Source organism: Hemiscyllium ocellatum, chromosome 16, assembly GCF_020745735.1.
Source record: "Hemiscyllium ocellatum isolate sHemOce1 chromosome 16, sHemOce1.pat.X.cur, whole genome shotgun sequence".
Classification (NCBI taxonomy): domain Eukaryota; kingdom Metazoa; phylum Chordata; class Chondrichthyes; order Orectolobiformes; family Hemiscylliidae; genus Hemiscyllium; species Hemiscyllium ocellatum.
In genome coordinates this window covers 58,988,465-59,006,426 of record NC_083416.1, presented here as the reverse complement: position 1 = coordinate 59,006,426, position 17,962 = coordinate 58,988,465, and the positions used below count along the sequence as shown (strand labels likewise).

At 42.4% G+C, this 17,962-nt stretch overlaps 1 protein-coding gene across 4 annotated transcripts in view; it reads left to right on the top strand.

The window, feature by feature from the left end:
• The first annotated feature begins 865 nt into the window (after window positions 1-865).
• Window positions 866-17,962, top strand: part of LOC132823229 (sorbin and SH3 domain-containing protein 1-like) — a 115,161-nt gene continuing 98,064 nt past the window's right edge. For all 4 annotated transcript variants that reach the window (XM_060836861.1, XM_060836860.1, XM_060836862.1 and 1 more), the window contains exon 1: window positions 866-954. The gene's annotated coding sequence lies outside the window, so the exon portion shown is untranslated. The remainder of the gene's footprint in view (window positions 955-17,962) is intronic.

The following is a 17,962-nucleotide window of genomic DNA, read 5'->3' as shown; positions in this document are numbered from 1 at the left end:
TATTCGCGCTGGCCAGGAGCCCAAAACCAGGGATCACAATCTAAGGATAAGGGGTAGGCCATTTGGGACTGATATGAGGAGAAATCATTTAATCCAGAGAGTAGTGAGCCTGTGGAATTCTCTGCCAAACATTGAATGTTTTTAAGAAGGAGTTACTTAAAGTTCTTAGGTCTAAAAGATCAATGGGTACATGGAGAAAACGGGAACAAGGTACTGAGTTGACTGAACATATTAAATACCAGAGTAAGCTCAAAGAACTGAAAGGTCCATTTCTGCTCCTTTTTTTTGTGTAAGCTGCTCAGTTCCCTTTAGTGAAAAGCTGAATGTATTCTCACTTCCTTACTAACCTAATAGCATGCTCAAAACTCAAGTTTATACTTGTAAATTCCTATCATCTGCCTATGGCTTAATGCACCACATTCCTGTATGTTTATTTTGTAACATTTTTACATGGAAACTCCATCAAATCTAATGGGAAAAAGTGAGTACAGATATTTTGAACAACAATGAAGGACAATCAACGCTAAAATTGTTAATAAGTTCTTAAACACAGACATAGCTATCCATCAACGTTTGTTGCAATGTTCCAAGGAATCTATTGGCTGAAATGTTGCTGGGAGATTTTCCACAGGTAATTTGTTTCAGCAAAGAGAATGATTCTAATATTTACACATCGTAAAAAAGGTTGAACTTTGCCTCTAAGCAATCCGGAAATACTACTTTGGTTTTCGCAATCAAAGCAATTCAGATCTCACGCAAGCACCCGGAAGAACCAAGCACATGAATTTTTCTACTTTCACAGAAAAGCTTACTTATTTGAACTTAGGGGGAAAACAAAATTAGATATTATACAGAATCCCAGACTGTTGAAACAATCACCTCAAGTTTCCATATCTTTTATCTTTGAAAGAAACATTCTTTGCTCCTCTTTGGAAACATACTTAACATTGTAAGGTAAGTGGCCATTACTTCTTACGTGACATGATGCCTCTGGCTCTACTACATCATACACTGTCAATAATATTTTACAGTTCTTAACATCAGATTTATTATGACATGGTCATTCCAGCCAAATAAATTATGAAGAAAGTCATATTGCCAAAGGTGTTGTAAATGTTCAGAATATGGACTTCAGTAAGGCATTCAAAAAGGTTCTGCATGGTAGGCTGGTCAGCAAGGTTAGATCACATGGAATCCAGGGGGACCCAACCATTTGGATACAGAACTGGCTCAATGGTGGCGGAGAGTTGTTTTTCAATTAGAGGCCTGTGACCAGTGGTGTGCCACAAGGATTGGTACTGAGTCCACTGCTTTTCATCATATAAATAAATTATTTGGATGTGAACATAGAAGGTATGGTTAGTGAATTCACAGTGACCCCAAAATTGGAGGTGAAGTGGACAGCGATAAATTTTACCTCAGCATACAACAGGACTTTGATCGGATGGGCCAACGAGTGTCAGATGGAGTCTAATTGAGATAAATGTGAGGTGCTGCATTTTGGAAAGGCAAATTAGAGCAGGACTTTTACACTTAATGGCAAGGTCCTGAGGAGCGTTGTTGAACAAAATAACTTTGGTGTGAAAATTCATAGTTCCTTGAAATTGGAGTCCAAGGTTGATAGGATAGTGAAGAAGGCATTTGGTATGATTGCCTACGTTGTCAGTGCATTGGATATAGGAGTTGGGAGGTCATGTTACAGCTATACAAGACATTGATTAGGCCACATTTTGAATACTGTGTGCAATTCTGGTCTCTCGCTACAGGAAGGATGTTGTAAGGGTTCAGAAAAGATTTACAAGGATGTTCCCAGGTTGGGAGGGTTTAAGCTTTAGGAAGGGGCTGAGTAGGCTGGAGCTATTTTCTCTGGAACATTGGAGGCTGAGGGGTGACCTTATAGAGGTTTATAAAATTATGAGGGGCATGGATAGGGTAAATAGACAAGGTCTTTTACCCAGGAGTGGGGAGTCCACAGCTAGAGGGCATACGTTTAAGGTGAGAGGGGAAAGATTTAAAAGGGATCTAAGGGGCAACTTTTTCATGCAGAAGTTGGTGTGTGTGTTTGGAACAAGCTGCCAGATAGCTTGGATATGGTTGAAATCAGGGAATGAGAGTTATCCTCTGAAGATAAAGATAAGGCTGAGAATCTATAGAATGTCCAGGACAACCATTCAAGAGAAGCAGAAACAGAAATATTTTGGAGACCCTAAATAGTCAGACACAGCTTAATTACCATTCATTTCCAGGATGACTGAACTGAGTTGGGACTTCTTTCTACATGGAAGTTGCTCTTCAAGCAGGCACCTTACATTCTAAATATGAAAGAACTAATTGGTTTTATTGCTGTTCTTCACATTTGGTATTCCATAATAAATTATTCTTTTTGATGTCTGAATGAAATTATCAGTCAAACCAATGTAAAATTAGCTATGCATAAACTGCCCTACATTAGCTTTAGGGATAAAAGGCAACAGTAAGATAGTGCATCACTTGGATCTAAAGTTATTTGGCTGTGAATCTATCCACGAGGCTATGACAAATGCCTGATCTGTAGTCCACTTCCTGATCAGAGATGCCAGATTAATACACATCCTTTTGATCCTTCCTTTAGCTGTCTCTCTGCAATCTTCCAGTATGCGCTGTGACTTTAATATAGCCTTGATATGCCTGACAATTCTCTATGCTGGTGTTTAACTGCAAATGTTAGCACTGTGTAGGCCTTTTTAATCCAGAACATTTCTCTATGAGATATATTGAACAATGTGTTGAGGACAGGCCCTGAAATCTTTCTTTTACATCATTTTTACACCTAGTGTTAGCCATATTAACATGCAATGCCTTGCCTACCATCCTTGAAGTTGGAATTCAAGCATCCCTGACAGATGAGGCTAATTGCAGTCACTGACTTGATTGCAAGAATGATACCTGGATATCAGGGGTTAAGGTATGAGGAGAGATTATACAAATTAGGCCTGTTTTCTCTATACTTTAGAAAGCTAAGTAGTGATCTGTTCAAAGTTTTCATGATATTAATAGGAAGAGACAGGGTAGATAACGATAATCTATTTCCACCTGTTGGGATAGTAGAACTGAAGGTCATAACGTGAGTATTAGGACCACACCATTCAGGAGAGATGTTTGTAAACCCTTATGGATAGAAAAGGCAGTAGATGTTTGGAACTCTCATTCACAAATGCCAGTGGATGCTGAATCAGTCATTCAGCATGGAAGATCATTCTTGGAATCCTATGTTGTTATCCCTCCAAGGTGAATATATCCTTTTCAAAGGTATGATGTCCAGAATTGTTCAAGTAGGGTCTAAGCAGGTTTTGTGCAACTGCAGAATAACTTTTGCATCCTTGTGTTCCAGTCCTCATGATAAAAAGGACAGATTTCCATTAGCTCCATTGATTATCTTGATTATATTGATTATTTTTGAATCTACACTGCCATTTTACACCTATCCCACTTTCCTGCACTTGACCTAAAGTTTGAATTTTCTGACATTTCACGTGCTCATCCAAGAACATTTTAAAGGTTGTGAAGATTTTCTCCTCTATTAATCTCCCAGACAGTGCATCCCAGATTCCCACCTTCCTCTGGATGAAAAAGATTTTCCCAAATTCACTCAAAACCTCCTACCCTTCACCCTAAAATTATGCCCCCTCATTGTTGACCCTTTAACAAAGGGGAACAGCTGTTTTTTGCCCATCCTGTCATAGCCCTCATAATCCTATTCACTCCCATCAGGTCCTCCTTCAACCTTCTCTGCTTTAAACAGAACAACAGGAGCTTATCCAGCCTTTCTTCAGAGCTAATATGTTCCAATCAAGGCAATTTCCAAGTGAATTGCCTCTTCACCCTCTCCAGTGCAATCCTATAGTGAACGAACCAGAACTGTGTACATTACTCCAGCAATGGCTTAACCCAAATTCTGAACAGCTCCAACATAACTTCCCTGCTTTAATAATCTATGCCACAATTACTAAAGACAAGGTTCTGGTATGCCTTCTTAACCACCATATTAGCCTGTCCTACTGCCTGCAGGGATCTGTGGACAAGAACCCAAAATTCCTCCATTCCTCTGAGCTATCTCAGTATTCCATCATTTATGGAGTACTCTCTTGTCTTGTTACTTCTTCCAAAGTACATCACCTCACAGGTAGTTTCTTGATTCAATTTTATCTTGAGTAAAATGTTTTATTTGCTATTTCCCAATCACCTTGGACTCTTCAAAGATCTAAGGTATTTTAGAAGATTAAAATCAACATATTTGCTACCTGGGTAAACAATTTTTTTAAGATCCCAGAAAGCAGCCGATCTATTCTTAGGGATTTGACAGACATTAGATCCAAGTGATTTGTCCAGACTTTTCCAGGGTTTGTTTGAAGCTCATCTTTCCCTATCATCTCTTGATTTTCAAATATCTTTGGGAAGTTTTCTAGATCTTCTACTGTGAGTACAGGCAGCAAACAGAAAATAAAGAAATAGCCAAATCTTTGAGAATGACATTGTTACCTGGATTGAGCTTATGTGTGACTCCAGATCCATGGCAACATGATTGTCAATTCAGGATGGGCGATATATATTGATCCAGCAAGCAATGCTGACATCATATAAATTAATTTTATAAAAATAAAGATGATCAGACATCTTAAATTGGCATGATTCCTACAATCTTCAATTTTCACTTCCTTATTTCAGAATCGGTAAGGACCCCAGACTGAAACTGAGGGAGTCCTTGCTTACAAATCCATAGGGCAGGGAGGGGTCTACATAGAACATAGACATAGAACATAGCACAATACAGTCCTTTAGCCCTTTGGCCCTTTGGCCCTCGATGTTGTACTGGCCTTTTATCCTGCTCTAAGATCAGACTAACCTACATACCCTTCATTGTACTAATTTCCACGTGCCTATCCAAGAGTCGCTTAAATGTCCCTATTGTATCTGACTTTACTATCACTGCTCACAGTGCATTCCACACACCCACCACGCTCTGAATAAAGAACCTATCTCTGACATCTCCCCTAAACCTTCCTCCAATTACCTTAAAATTATGCCCCCTCATCATAGAAGTTTCCGCCGTAGGAAAACGTCCTGGCTAACCACTCTATCTATACCTTTCAACACCTTGTACACCTCTATCAAGTCACCTCTCATCTTTCTTCACTCCAATGAGAAAAGCCCTAGCTCCCTCAACCTTTCTTCATAAGACGTGCCCTCAGTCCAGGCAGCATCCTGGTAAATTTCCTCTGCACCCTCTCTAAAGTTTCCATGTCATTCCCAAAATGAGGTGACCAGAACTGAACACAATATTCCAAGTGTGGTCTAACCAGGACTCCATAGAGCTGCAGCATAACCTTGCGGCTCTTAAACGTAACCCCCCCCCACCTCCCCCCCGCCCCCCCCACCACCACCACCACCATCAGCTAATGAAAACCGACATACCATACACCTTCTTAATAGCCCTATCAACCTGGGTGGCAACTTTGAGGGATTTATGGACATGGATGCCAAGATACCTTTGTTTATCCACACTACCAAGAATCCTGCCTTTAACCCTGTATTCTGCATTCAAATTCAAAGTGAATTACTTTACACTTTTCCAGGTTGAACTCCATCTGCCACTTACCGGCCCAGTTCTGCATCCTGTCAATGTTTCGTTGCCACCTACAACAGCTCTCCACTGGTCACTGAGCTCGAGGCTGAATACTTTACATATGTCACCACCCTCTGTCTTCTTTCAGCCAGTCAGTTCTGTATCCAGACAGACAGGTTTCCCTGTATCCCAGGCCTCCTCACTTTCTGAATGAGCCTACAAAGGGGAACCTTATCAAACACTTGCTAAAAACCATGTACACCACATTCACTGTTCTACCTTCATCATGTATTATCACACCCTCAAAGAATTTAATAAGGTATGTGAAGCATGACCTACCCCTCACAATGCCATGCTGACCATTTCTAATCAAAGTATAGTTTCCTAGTAACTATAAATCCTGTCTCTCAGAATCCTCTCTAATACATTTTCCACCACTGACATGAGACTGACTGGTCTGTAATTCTCAGGATTGTCCCTATTCCCTTTCTTGAACAAGGGATTAACATTTGTGAACCTCCAATCATTTGGCATTAATCCAGTGGACAGTAAGGCTGTAAAGATCATTGCCAAAGGCACAGCAATCTCTTCCCTCTCTTCCTATATTAACCTTGATTATATCCTGTCTGGCACAGGGGATTTATCTATCCTTGTGTTTTTCAAAATTTCATCACATTCTCCTTCCTAACATCAACCTGTCCTAGCATATTAGTCTGTTTCACGCTGTTCCAGAAATATCAAGGTCTGTCTCAGTAATGAATACTGACGCAAAGTAGTCATTAAGGACCTCCCTTATCTCCTCTGACTCAGGGCACAAGTTCCCTCCACTATCCTTGATTGGTCATACACTCATTCTGACTATCCTCTTGTTCCTCATATAAGTGTAGAACACCTTAGGGTTTTCCTTAATCCTACCTGCTCTAAAATTGCCATTGAGCCCCACACTACAATTTTAACTCATGGCTTGAATTGGAATGCCATTGAGTTTGTCCTACTAGGTTAGGATAACAGGAAGCATAGAAGGTGTATGCCATTAAAGATCTATGTGCCAAGGTATTTGGCATTGTATCTATTTTTCTTCAGAAAGCAGTGGTATTTAGGATGCACCTGACCCAGGTTCCTCTACCTCAGTCACTTTGCAAGGCAAACTTTCCATCCTGTAACGTATCTGAGTTCTAGTGATTGTTCCTTTTGATCTTGGCAAATGGCATCAACTCATTTGATGTTACACTGATGTTGATTGGTCAATGGTCACTAAGAAACCAGCAGCTAAATCATTCAGGATTCTAAGTGCTGAACTCCATGTTTCCCAATATTATAGATGAAAGACATTTACCAGTTCCTGATTGCTTTTCACAATCTTTAGAGAATAAAAAAAACTTAAAAACTACTCTTCATTTTCACTTGTGTAACCTTATTTAAAATAAATGTGAGGGACAAGAAGTGAAAAATCAACCAGACAAGTCCTTTCAAATTATTTGCGTACATAAAAATTTAAATGGCATTCTCCCCGTGACACATTCAATATTTGAAGTTACTTCTTAGCACAATGTTCAAAAGTTGACCAGTTTCTTATTGAAATATATTTGCTCTTTGGAAAGCTTTCAAAATTTCAATTAATGATAAGTAGTTTTTGATTTTAAAAAAATCTTCTGTTTACTGGCCCTTGCACACATGTAACCCATACCCTTTGAGGTAAATGGAACTCAGTACTTTGCAGCAGCAGTAAGAGGCTTTCTTTATTTACACTTTTAATTAACCTATTCCGATGCAATATGCTGGGAGTAGGTGGGACTTGAACCCTGACCTTCATGATGCAAATGTTGGGAAACTGCCAGCGCACCACATGAACTCAAGGTTTGATTTATAGTTTAAGGCTAGTTTTAACAGGTTCCATGGCCAGTGACCAAATGTCATTCCTTCAGCTGTTTTTTGAATATCCTCTGATCTTTCCTTCCAATAGCGAAAAAAATTGCCTGCTGTGTAAAACAAGATACTAGTCCATTGTCATCCCTTCCCTTCCCAGCATCAAGGGTATTAAGAAAAAGGCCTTGAAGTCCTTGAACTAGAAACGATGCCAGGGTGTTGTTGAGGAATGGGGTGTTTGGGAAAAAGGATCAAAATAGATCAAAGGAATGATAGAGTGGAATGTAAGTCTTGAAGTAAATTCAGAGACAAGGAAAAAGAAGCCCTAGTTGGTATGTGAAAATCAACTTAACAAAACAATAGTTTGTAATTCCATGAAGATAATATGTTGATACTTTATACTTTAAGGAAATTGGGCTTTATATTATTTGAAGCATTTGATTAATACTCAGCAAAATAATATGGGCTTTATCTAAAATACCAAATTATTAAGATTCATTATCTGGCTAAGACCTTGAAAAACTAATAGTCATTATTAGTTGTTAAATCCTATTGCTGGGATCTTATATGGGACCTGAACAATGTGGGTGAGAATTCTGGCAGAATCATGCCAGAGGTCTGGTAACACCTATGTCAATATCAGGAAAGGACTTTAGGAAAGCCCTTTACAAGGTTCTGAATGGTGGACTTGTTAATAAAGCTAGATTACATGGGATTCAGGGAGAGCTTACCAGTTGGATTAAAAAATGGCTTTTCAATGGGAGACGGGGTGCTGATGGAGGGATTGATTCTCGGATTGGAGGCCTGTGATTAGTGGTGTCCTGCAGGGATTGGTGCTGTTACTCGTCATTTATAGAAACAATGTGGATGGGAAGTTAGGATGCATCATTAGTAAGTTTGCAGCTGACACCAAAATTGGTGGTATATTGGACAGTGAAGATTATCTAAGATTACAAAGTGATCTTGATCAATTGGTTCAATGGGCTGAGGAATGGCAGATGGTGTTTAATTTGGCTAAATGTGAGTTGTTACATTTTGGTGAGATGAACAAGGGCAGGACTTATTCAGTTAATGGTAAGGCCCTGGTCGTGTTGTCAAACATAGAGACCTCAGGTGCATTGTTCTTTGCAACTTGCATCACAGGTAGACACAGTGGTTAAGAAAGTGTTGAATACAGGAGTTGGGACATCATGTTGTGGTTGTTAGTGAGGCTACTTTTGGAGTACTGTGTACAGTTCAGGTTGCCCTGCTTTAGGAAGGATATTATTAAATTGAAGAGCGCTCAGAAAAGAATGACAAGGATATTGCAGGGACTGGAGGGTTTGAGTGCTAAGGAGAGGCTGGATAGGCTGGAACATTTTTTACTGGAGCGTAGGAAGTTAAGAGGTGACTTTACAAAAGGTTTATAGTATCATGAGGGGCATAGTTAAGGTGAACAGCAACTGTCTTTACCCGAGGTTGGGAGTGTTAAAAACCAGGGGGCATATTTTCAAGGTGAGAGGAGAAAAAATTAAAAAGGACCTGAGGGCAACTTTTACACACAGAAGATGGAACTGCCAGAGGAAGTGATGGATGCAGGTACAGTTACAACATTTAAAAGATGTTTGGACAGGAACATGAATAGGAAAGGTTTAGAAGGGTATAGGCCAAATGTAGGCAAATGGGACTTGTTTAGTTTTGGGAAACTTTGTTAGCATGGATGAGGTGGACCAAAGAGTCTGTTTCTGTGCTATCTGACTCTGACTCTGACTCTATAACAACTCACTGCATCTTTTATGCATCTGCTGGGCAGCATGGTGAGTTACTAGGCAGCAGTGATTATCAATTAAGGGGGAATCATACCTTGTTCAATGTCATAACATCACCACAATTCTCCTCATCAATATTCAGCTGCCTATCTTGCCAAGTGCACCAACAGGATAAACCTCGAGAATACTCGACATGGAAATCAGAGCCTATACTTAGACACATTCGCTTGCTCAGCAGCCACCAGCATCTCAGGGTATAATCCATGGACTCCAGCCTCACACACCCTTCATCCAGTGGCATCTGACATTGGCGAATCCCATACGATCCTCATGATATTTCTTCAATCCACTTACAGGACATTTTGGAAGTAAAGACCAGCATTGCAGGCTGCACTAGTATTGAAAAGACTGAAGCAAGTACACTTTGCAAGCAGAGACAGATAGCTCACAGATTGGACTTACTTAACTCCTTTGGGAATGCTCGCAGCATTCATTCCTCGCTTTGCTTTGCCTCACTGCACCATGCCAGTTAGTCTTGGATTCTGGCCATAAACATGTTATCAGTACTTCTGTAACAACATGTTCTTTTGTGCAGTCACACAGACAGGCTACTTGCTGTGTATGTCCAGAGAGATCTGACTGGGGAGGGGATGGGATATGGCGATGGCAATGGTACCTTGCTCTACAATATACTAAGAGGTGAATCTAACACCAACAGCAAGTACCAGCTATCTGCACAATAAGCTTACTGCATGTTCATTCAACCAGTTGAACATAGCAGAAGGTAGGTAGGTGTTCATCCTCAGTCCAGTCAACTGTTCAGCGAGTCCTGGTACCATCTGTCATAGGCACTGTCTGCATGCAGTCCAGGGCTGGTCAGTCATCTGTTCAGGTTGGGCACGGTCAGGTTATGGGTCTGAGCACATTGGGAAATGGTGAGGCCTGTAAGGCCATCACAAGCAGGCAGGTGCAATGCATATTGTCAGTTTGGGACCTGGTCAGTCATGTCTAGGGGTTGCTTAATTAAGTCGGTGACAGTTCTGAGCGATCACAGTCCTGTGGGTCTGTTAAGTATGGTCCAATAGTGCCTGTAAGGACAGACTGGGGGTCACAACCAAAAGGGGTAGCGTTGTCAAGGTGTGTGTGTGTGTGTGTGTGTGTGTTGCTGGAGACATGATTTTAGATGGTGACAAGGGCAGAGATGGAGTGAAACTCAAAGTATATTGAGGGGACATGATAGGTAAAACAGCATTAAAGTGCATTGTAGGCTGCAGGAGGGGAATTAATTGGCAGTAAGTACCATGGTCAATGTCAGTTTGATAGCTGAGAGTGCAGGATTTAGGTCTGTTGGATACTGGAGAGGCAAACACGTGAATGCATTTGCAAACTTGAGCTATATTTTATTTAGAATTATCTCTTTGGCCATTTGCAATGCATGCAGAGTTAAAGTCCCTAAACTTCAAACACTAGTCAAAAGCAAATTGCACCCATTCTGTTAATACTTGCAAATATAACATTAGGATCTTAATGTGGGCATCAAACTGGTTCAGTGGTTAGCATTGTTGCATCATGGAGACAGGGACCTGCGTTTGATTCCAGCCTCAAGTTACTATGTGGAATTTGCACATTCTCACAGTGTCTGCATGGGTTCCACTGAGTGTTCCAGTTTCCTCCCCAAGTTTAAAGTTATACAGTTAAGTGGAGTCACCATGGTAAATTGTCCCACTGTGTCTGGGGACGTGCAGGCTAGCTGGGTTAGCCACGATAAAAGGCAGGTGAGGTGATAGGGTGAGAAGGCTTGATGTGGATGGGATGTTCTTCGGAGGGGCGGTGCAGGCTCAATGGGCTGAATGGCCTCTTTCTTCACCTTGGAATTCTTCGTTTAACTAAGTTAGCAACAATGACTTAAAAGGAGATGAATGCTAGTCACTGATAATAACATTTCCAAAGGTGCTGTGTGACAAAGGAAACATTGCTTCATTATATGTGACATAAGAATGCCTATAGACCTTACTGAAAGCAAGTTAAAGGTTGGTGAGGATCTGGGATGAGAAGGTGTTTGGAACACAACAGGCAGTCCCTTTTTGACATAATGTACTTGTCTCTCAACTGGCGTGGCACATTTACCTTCACAGTGAATCTGCCACCTGGGCCATGACACAGCAGGTGCTAGGCCAATCAAAAATATGGTGCTGCTGCTCGATCCAGCCTGTGGGAGCCCTCCAGTCATGTCCAGGCAGAATATGCCGCATCATCCTTGCTCTGTAACCTGGAGCAGGCAACAAGATCATGTGGTAGATATTTGAAGCCAGGAAAAGTCTTCTGATAAGGAGAAGGAGGAGGCCACTGGGGAGGATGAAGCTCCTCTTGTAAATAATCACCTTGTGATGGGCATTATAAGCCAGAGAGAACTGGACTGATAGATGAGAGGAGGATGCAACAGACAATCACAGAACATTAATTAGTCATTGGTCACATGCCAGCATTGGTTTGTATTATGGAGGTGAGAAAAGCTATTGTTTGGAATTGTCTTACTGTACGTGATGCTCCCCCATTGGACTATGACAAGACACAGGTGTCCAATTGGCATTAGGAACAAAGTAGTGGTTGCTTAGAGAGGATGTTTGGGAGGGATATAGCTAAAGACAAGCAAGCTACGTGGTCTGGTTAAAAGTGACTAGATTGAGAGAATGAGGCTATATGTCAGCCTTAAATTAAAACCGAAAGCAAATCAGATATTGTAAATCAGAAACGAAAATTGAAATTGTTGGAAAATCTCAGTAGGTTTAGCAGCATTGTGGTGAGAAATCAGAGTTAATGAGTCAAGTTGAGTTTCACTTCATCAGAACTGACGGTAGCTAGGAAAACGTTAGTTTATATGCAGAAGATAGGATATGAGGAGGGGGTAGGGAGTAAATGTTAGGTGTGGATAGAGCCCAGAAAGAGAGAAATGCAGTAAGACAGACAAAGAAGTGCATAACAATCATGCTAGGAGAGTGAATAGCTGTTAGAGTAAGGGAAGACCTTTTAGAACAGAGAAACGTATTTAGCAGGAGAGTGGTGAATCTATGGAATTCTCTGCCACAGAAGGCTGTGGAGACCAGGACATTGAATATATTTAAAACAAAGGTAGATAGGTTCTGAATTGTTAGGGCGAATCAAGGGTTACAGGGAGAAAGAGGGAGAATAGAGAAACTTATTAGCCATGATTAAATGGCGAGAGTGTGGCGCTGGAAAAGCATAGCAGGTCAGGCAGCATCCTGAGGAGCAAGAGAATCGACGTTAATCAAGCCCTTAATCAAGAATAGGCTTGTGGGTCAGGGGGCTGAGAGATAAATGGGAGGGGGATGGGTTTGAGGGAAGGTAGCAGAGAATGCAGTAGGTCGATGAAGGAGGGAGAGAAGGTGATGGGTCAGAGGGGATGGTGGAACGGATCGATGGGAAAGATAATGGACAGGTCAGGAGGGTGGTGCCAAGTTGGAGGCTTGGGGGGGAGGGGAAGTGAGGAAACTGCTGAAATCTACATTGATTCCATGCGGTTCTCCCCCACCTTCATCTACCTATTACATTCTCAGCTCCCTTCCCCCCAACCCCAGCGCCCCTCCCATTTGTCTCTCAGACCCCCAGCCCCTTCCTGATGAAGGGCTTATACCCAAAATGTTGATTCTCCTGCTCCTTGATTGCCTCCTGATTTGCTGTGCTTTTCCAGAGCCACTCTGATCTCCAGCATCGGCAGTCCTCACTTTCTCCTAGATGATTAAATGGCGGAGCAGAGTGGACAGGCTGAATGGCCTAATTTCTGTTCCTAGGTCTTATGGCCTTATGGTCTTATCAATGGGGACTTTTAGGTGACTAATAATAGTGGTATTTAACAGGACGCTATGTGATAACAAGGTCTGGTGGTGGGGATTGGGGTAAGGATAGAGGACAGCTCAAACCTGATATTATCAAACTCAATATTGGGTCCCCAGGAGGAAAGTGAGTTCCTGTTCTTCCAGCTTGCACAGTGTTTTGCTGGAGCACTACAGCAAGCCTGAGATAGGGATGTTGGTCAGGGAACTGGAAGTTCATGGCCTTTTTTCAAATAGAACACAAGTGTTCTGCAAAGCCATCACCCAGTCTATGTGTCGTTCCCCCAATGTAGAGGAGAGCACATTGTGAGCAGCGAATGCAGTAGACTAGATTGTGTAAAGTGCAGGTAAAGTGCTGCTTCACCTGGAAGATATGTTTGTGCTCTTGGATAGCGAGGAGGCAGGAAGTAAATGGGCAGGTGTTACACTTTCTGTGATCGTAGCAGAAGGTGCCATGAGGCTGTTGGGAGGATTAAGTTGGAAGTGAAAGAAGAATGGATCATGGTGTCCCGGAGAGAACAGTCCCTATGGAAGGCTGACAAGGGAGGAAAGTGGGATATGAGTGTGCTGGTGGTATCTCGCTGAAGGTGGCAGAAATGACAGCTAATGATGCTCTGGATGTGGATGCTGGGGGGATGGTAGGGAAGGGCAAGGGGTCCCTATCACTGTTGCCGGAAGGAAGAGAGGGGATGAGAGTGGAAGTGCAGGATATTGGTCTGACTCGGCTGAGGGCCCTGTCAACAACAGTGCTGGGGAATCTTCGTTTGAGGAAGAGGGTGAGCATTTAGGAGGCTTTCTTGTTGAAGTTGTCATTATTGGAAAAATGCCAAGGAGATGGAGGAACAGGGATAATGGAATAGAGTCTTTACAGGAATCAGACTGTGAGGATGCCTAATCCAGCTAGCTGTGGGAGTTGTGGGTTTATAAAGGATATTGATGGCCAGTCAATCCCCAGAAATGGAAACAGTGCTACCGAAGAATTGAAGGGAGAATTCAGAGATAGACCAGGTGAAGGTGAGAATGGGGTGGAAATTGGAAGTGAAATCGATAAATATAATGAGGTCTGCAGATGCTGGAGATCACAGCTGCAAATGTGTTGCTGGTCAAAGCACAGCAGGTTAGGCAGCATCTCAGGAATAGAGAATTCGACGTTTCGAGCATAAGCCCTTCATCAGGAATAAGAGAGAGAGAGCCAAGCAGGCTGAGATAAAAGGTAGGGAGGAGGGACTAGGGGGAGGGGCGATGGAGGTGGGATAGGTGGAAGGAGGTCAAGGTGAGGGTGATAGGCCGGAGTGGGGTGGGGGCGGAGAGGTCAGGAAGAGGATTGCAGGTTAGGAGGGCGGTGCTGAGTTGAGGGAACCGACTGAGACAAGGTGGGGGGAGGGGAAATGAGGAAGCTGGAGAAATCTGAATTCATACCTTGTGGTTGGAGGGTTCCCAGGCGGAAGATGAGGCGCTCCTCCTCCAGCCGTCGTGTAGTTGTGTTCCTCTATATTGGTGAGACAGGCCGCTTACTTGCGGAACGCTTCAGAGAACACCTCTGGGCCGCCCGAACCAACCAACCCAATCACCCCGTGGCTCAACACTTTAACTCCCCCTCCCACTCCACCGAGGACATGCAGGTCCTTGGACTCCTCCACCGGCAGAACACAACTACACGACGGCTGGAGGAGGAGCGCCTCATCTTCCGCCTGGGAACCCTCCAACCACAAGGTATGAATTCAGATTTCTCCAGCTTCCTCATTTCCCCTCCCCCCACCTTGTCTCAGTCGGTTCCCTCAACTCAGCACCGCCCTCCTAACCTGCAATCCTCTTCCTGACCTCTCCGCCCCCACCCCACTCCGGCCTATCACCCTCACCTTGACCTCCTTCCACCTATCCCACCTCCATCGCCCCTCCCCCTAGTCCCTCCTCCCTACCTTTTATCTCAGCCTGCTTGGCTCTCTCTCTCTTATTCCTGATGAAGGGCTTATGCTCGAAACGTCGAATTCTCTATTCCTGAGATGCTGCCTAACCTGCTGTGCTTTGACCAGCAACACATTTGCAGCTCTAATTCTGGACACACAGGAAGGCAGCACTGATGCTATCATCGATATAGTGGAGAAAGAGGTGTGGGTAGGGAGCCAGAATGGGACTGGAACAAGAAATGTTTCACATACCCCACAAAGAGACAGGCATAACTGATGCCAATGCAGGTACCTATGGTCACACCTCTGACCTGAAGAAAATGAGAAATGTTCAAGAGAAGTTGTTGAAGGTAAGGACGAGCTCGGCCAGGCGGAAGAGATTGGTGGTGGATGGAGATGGTTCAGGAAGAAGCAGAGAGCCCTGATACTATCCTGGTGGGGGTTGGATGTGTAAGAAGGTAAAAAGAAGGTGGCTGGACCCCGCAAGCTTGAAATTCTGAAACACACATCAAACATCTGAGGAATCGCAGATGTATGTGGGCAGGGACTGGACCTGGGGAGAAAAGACTGAGTCAAGGTAGGAAGAGATAAATTCAGTGGGGCAGGAGCAGGATGAAGTAATGGGTCTGCCCAGGCAGTCCCTTTTTGTGAATTTTCGGAAGGAAGTAGAAGCAAGTTGTATAGGGGTTGGGAGACTATCAGCTTGGAGGCAGTGAGGGGTAAGCACCTGATGAAATGAGGTTGATGACCGTTGTCCATCCTTCTTACTGCCGATATGCCATGAGCAAATCGACTTTGTGGCTGCTGGGCCATTATGTTGCCAGTAAGGGGAAACGCTGACACTTTTTTCCAGGTGCACAGTAGCCTTTTACAGAAAGAGCAAATCTGCCAATCATTTGGAGAAGCCCATTAATGAAGAAATTTTGGTAAAAGTTACGAAGAAATCTCTTTTAGCCTTGCAATGAAATACTCACCAAAACTCTCAGCACAACTCACACTGAGCCACACAATGCCTGATGAAGGAGCAGTGCTCTGAAAGCTAGTGTTTCCAAATAAATCTGTTGGACTCTAACCTGGTGTTGTGCGATTTTTAACCTTGAGCCAAAAGAGTCAGATTCAGCCCCATGTCAGTAGCTGAGAGTTTGTATTAATTTGTTCTTTCATAGTCCATGACATCACCTAAACCATTTAAAGTATTATTGCAGCTAATATTCTTGAGAATTTGGTAATGGTGTAAAGGGATTCAGGTCATTGAATTAACCTTGACAAAGTTATGCTTTAATTCTTTTGGAGATAGTCTATTTCATGAGGTAGCATAGCAAATGCTTACTTTTTTTTATCAGCATGAGACAAAACTATGCATTTTGTGGCCCCCAGGCCAGCTTATCTGATATAGTTGTTGATCTGTTAAAGCTTATTTTTGTACTGTGAGTGCTTAATTGTTTGACTGCAAGAAGACACCGTAATACCACATTCTATTGGGCAATTAGGGACAGAGAACATATGTTGGCCCAGCTAGCATTTCCCACATCCTCTGAATGAATAAGAAAACAAATCAAAAAAAGAACGTAGCTGTCAAAAATAAAATTGTAAGGGTGCGAAAAACTAAGCATTCTGATTTAGAATGTGTCACAATTGGAATTGAATTGGAATTTGAGTTTTGAACCAGTTATGACTTCATGCCGTCCAAATGTCAAAATCATTGCCAAGAAATGTGAAGACTTGTTTTCAGTGATTGCTATAGATAATGAGAGACATGAAAAGGTGTGTCCTTGATTGGGAAACTCAGGCACATTTCAATCTGCTATGATAAAAGGAAACACTATCAACTGTGAAGTAAACAAGGGAGTAGATTGTAAAACCAGTCATTATATAACAAGATTCCACAGATATGAAGGGTGGGACAGTGAGAGAAATGTTGGTTTCTTGTTACACTAAATGTAAATGTGCTAGAATATTTAAAGGAGGTGTATTTTTTGAACAAGCTTCATTTACTGTATTACAGTTTTGACTAAATTTGACATTTTCCAGTGATTGTTGCATTGACCAATTAGAGGCGTTTCCATTTCAGACACATAATATCACCAACAAGCCCACATCCAGTGAAGCAGGGCACAACTTATGCTGCATGTACTTTGCTAAAGGATTTTGCTTTCTATCAAACCTCAGAAGTGTATGCTTTAATTTTGTACAGTGACCATGCATGCTGCCTTCAAGTTAAATTTCAAACTGGTGTTGATTATGGCTAGTTTTAGTGCCTTGGGGTTTTATAAATGTCTATCTGAAAGAGGGGACAAGGTCTCAATTGAGTATTTCATGTAAAAGCAGTACCCTGACAGTGTAGCATTGCCTCATTATGTGGAATTTAATCTGAAGTCACTGAAGATGGGCATGACTCTACATATCTCTAGTTCAGTGGCAGAAGTGCAACTGACATTTTTAACAACAGAGATCCCTTGAAATCCCTTTTTAGGACATAGAAAGTCATCATTTTTGGCAAGGAACATTAAAAGATGGTAAAATATCAAATCGTAAGTCAAGTTATATTCAACTCTAGGTAGGTCTGGGTGGAATAATCTTTGAAGTGTCTTGCAGACTCAATGGGCTGAATGGTCTTCTTCCACACTGTAAAGATTCTAAAAAACTAACTTTTTTGTCTCTCCAATGATGCTGCCAAATTTGCTAATTATTTCCAAAAGTTAAATTACCAGTGACTCCTTCATGCACAATTCTAAAAGACATTAAGGGTTGAACTTTCCCATTTTTTTGGCAAAATATTTATTTTGGTGAAATTCATGGAGAGTGATCCACTATAGCACATGGCAACTTTTCTCACACAGGTGCCCACATCCTCATTAAGTATGCAACCAACCTCCGTACATCTATTGGATAGAATTGGGCAGAAAGAGAGGAGGAAGGACTTGCCACTGCTGAGTCTTGGCGTGCTCTCACCAATGGAGCAGGATGTGAACTCCAGCTCCACAGCAC